The sequence below is a fragment of the Arvicanthis niloticus genome, chromosome 5 (assembly GCF_011762505.2).
Source record: "Arvicanthis niloticus isolate mArvNil1 chromosome 5, mArvNil1.pat.X, whole genome shotgun sequence".
Classification (NCBI taxonomy): domain Eukaryota; kingdom Metazoa; phylum Chordata; class Mammalia; order Rodentia; family Muridae; genus Arvicanthis; species Arvicanthis niloticus.
Genome location: NC_047662.1, coordinates 62,694,219 through 62,698,071, shown reverse-complemented (window position 1 = coordinate 62,698,071; position 3,853 = coordinate 62,694,219).

Genomic DNA, 3,853 nt, shown 5'->3' with positions numbered 1-3,853 from the left:
AAAGGAGTCCTTGTTAAGTCAATCACTGCAAACACTGGGCCCTGACACACAGAGGGGAAATAAGTTCTGAGGATAAGGGCTCTTTTGGAACACATTTAAATTTTAAGGGGATAATCAGATGATCAAGAGTGTGAAAACGGTCTCAAGAGGTCCTTGGGATTCCTCTGCAAACTGAGAATATAGCACTTTATTGTTTTAGAACTGAATTCCTCCTTTTCCAATCTGTTACGGAAAATAAAATCTGGCCTCCAGGATATGCTGCCTACACTAATGGAGTGTGTTGGGGGCCGACTTTTAGCAGAAAGCAGCTATCAGCTTTGCAGCCATCTTGAGCCATATACCCTGACATGAGTCTTGGATTACAATAGCTTACAACAGCTGAGCACACTCCGATAATCTTGGTTTAGATACCTTGGGTGTGTGAGATTAAAAGTGTGTGAGATTAAAGGTGTGTAACTTAAGAGTGTGACTTAGACGTGTAGAGATCAGATTTAGAGACAAGACCTAAGGGCATGATTAAAGGTGTGACCAAAAGGCATGGCTTAGAAGTGAGACATATAAAAGGAGAGAATCAGACAGAGATCAGAGAATCAGACAGAGGAGACAGAGAAGGAGACACTTAGAGGAAGAGAGACTGAAGAATAAACGGAATTGAAACACAATCTGTCTGGTCTCCATTCTTCGAGTCCGTCCTCACTCTCTCTCTTGCTGAACCCTGACCCACGGACCTGAGAGGCAGCTTGGACCAGGATGCAGTGGCCGCCCAATGTGGGGCAGCCCAGGCCTCAACATTTTGCTCGGGCCTTGACATTTTTGGCACCTGAACGTAGGACTAGTGCGGCTCTCAACATTGACCACTGGAAGGATTTTGGATTCATTGGATGAGCTTTGGGACACCGTCCCTAAAACCTGCTCTTGCTCAATTACCAACACATTTAAAATTCAGCACTTTATTAATGTTTTTGAATCGTTATGGAGTATTACACTTTTTCCCCTTTTATTCATGTAATTTCAAAGGTTTCTAGACACTAATTCATTTGGTTTTTTAATGTTATAAAAACAGATGTATGACGGAGAACCTAGAAAATGATTTTTTTGTATAAAACTGCAAACCTATGCCTTCAGCTGCAAGATCATCACAGAATCCTAAATTAAGGAAGGTATAACACATCCAAAGTTTATTTTAGAACATACAACACACACACACACACACACATGATATGTTGAAGATACTATAAACAATTATGATATGTTATATCCCCTAAGGCTACATACCTGCTTTTGAACATTTTGCTTCTTACCATGTAAGGTTCATGAAATCATGCTGTGTGGGAAAAGCCATGTGACTTGGGGAATCAATCCAGAGCAAGAGTAAGGTCAAGATGTGTCCAAAACCCCAAAATCTTGTCCTGAGGCCAGTAGGAGTAAGAATGTTTCCTCTCTGATCTGGGTTTGTATGTCCCAGAGCATTCTCTGCCATTCTTGAGGGAATCATGTAGCCTGGTGGCTAAATTACAGGTTAAACTTCCTTTTCTATGTAAGGACATGTCCAGTGAGTACCTGGAATTCCCCTTCATACAAATTAAGCATTCCCAGCACCTCGGCACCAGCCAGTAATGTACAATCACCCTGAAAACCATACCCCTAAATCAACTTATTCTTGATTGGCCAGTGGTTTTTTTTTTCCAGCTTTTATGACTTTATTTCTTAAATATCCATATTAAGAGAATAAACTATGGGCAACAATGATAAAAGTATTTCCAGTATTATTCTCACTGTACCTTCACAACATGTGTAACATTGAAGGACTCCACCATACAATTAATGAACAAGAACTAGGCTTTCTGGGGGCTGGAGAGTTGGCTCAGTCATTAAGAGCACTTGCTGTTGTTTCGAAGTACCTGGGTTCAATTCCTGCATGGAGGCTCACCATCTCCTCAGGAACCAGCACATGTGGTGCACAGATACACATAAAGGCAAAGCTCCCATACACAGAAAATAATTTTAAAAAGTTAAAAAGGCTCTCTGGAATAAGGATGTAGCTTAGTGGTAAAACATTTTTTCTAGTATATGTGAGGCCCTGGGTTCTAACACAGCACTACAGAAGAGGAGGGAAGGGAGGAATTCACAATTTGCTTTTAATTACTGAGCCCTCAAGGAGAAAGTCTGGAGTATTCATCAGTTTATCTATTTACCTATTTAGAGATAAAGTTTCACCATATAGCCCAGGCTTGCCTTGAACTTTCATTACTTCTGCCTCAGCTTTCCATCTGCCTAGCTTAGACAATTCTTAGTCATTAGACTAAAATAGTGCTTGGCACATATGCCATTAGTAAATATTCCTGATAAATGAGTTAATGAATAAATAAATCCAGTATTTGTAGTTTTAAGGACAATTTTTAACCTCAACTGTTACGCTAAGATAATGAATGTTTATTCCCCTCCCCTCCCTTTCTCTCTTGGTGGCGCTGGGAGTTGAGCCCAGGATCTTGGGAATACTAGGCAAGAACTCTACCTTTATCCCTATATCCCTAGCCTTTGTTTGTACTTTTTTTTGTTATTTCTTTTTTTTCCTTTTTTATATTATTATCAAATCATAATTTTTACTTTTTAACATAGGGGTTATAAACAGGAAAATGCAGGATGTGGGGAAGGGGATGACACAGGAGCATAGTTGTTCAGGGGGAGTACAGATATCTTTCAGAACAGGATATCAGCTGGGTGAAGGTTCAGGGGTCAGGTCACTATGACTCTGCCTATGATTCACTTGCCCTTATCTAATTTGGTACTATCCACCAACACTGCCTATTTACAAGGTCTATGACTACTCAGGCTGGTAGATTTCCACAAAAGCTGACTGTTTACAATAGCTTATAGCCATCGGTTTCAGTGTTTTTTCATAGAGACCCAAGACTTTGTGTTAGCAGGCATGTATGTCAGGCCTATTGCTGATTTTAGGCTTATGGCTGATTTTAGGCCTTCAGTGTATAAGCAGGGCTGCCCCTGACATCTCCTCCCTTCTCCAAGTATAGAAGGGCTGTGGCGATTCTAATCTTGCCAAGGCAGGGATAGAGGTCTGACCTCCTGTAATTAAAGGGGACCTTGTAATGGCTCCAGTCCTCCTGTCGCTGTCTTTTTTTTTTTTTTTCTACATGGTTGATCAGGGCATTGCACTTAAGGCTTTGTGGATCTTCTGTTCCACAAGACTTCTGAGCTCACTAACCCTAAAAAGGGAGGGGGGGAAGATAAAAGTCACCCACCCACACCACCCTGACATGGAAGTGGAACATGCAACTTTTTGATGATAAAAATTACTCGGTTAACCCCACCTAAGTGACAAAGTGGATTGGTATTTATAAAATTCCTTTCCCGGGTTGGGGTGGTGGAGACATTGACAATGTCTAACCCTCTTCCCAAGGTTACAACAACAAACTGAGGCATGAGTCTACCCCAGTTCACTCTGGGGGAGCCAATGACTTTATTCGGCTTAATTTCAAAGCATAGGTGAAGGGTTACAGCAGAGGTCTGGGTGCTCCTCCTCTAAAGGGCCAAACCAAAAAGTCTTTATGCATCAGGAATAAGGGGTTTCCTACAGCCATTCAGACAGAAGCTTGTCTGTACTAGCATTCCCTGGAGTTAATATTCTAGCCCCTCCCCCTCTCTAAAGTCTAGGGCAATTAAGGCAGAGTTGCAGACAACAGGTGCTAAACAATATCTAAACACTCAGCTAAGGATCTTACGACTCTCTCCACACTTCTATGAAGGGACATAAACAGTTAACCAGCCCAGCTGGATTATGTGAGGGGACACAGTTAAAGTTCCAAGATAGTTATTGCCTCCCTTGGAGGACAGT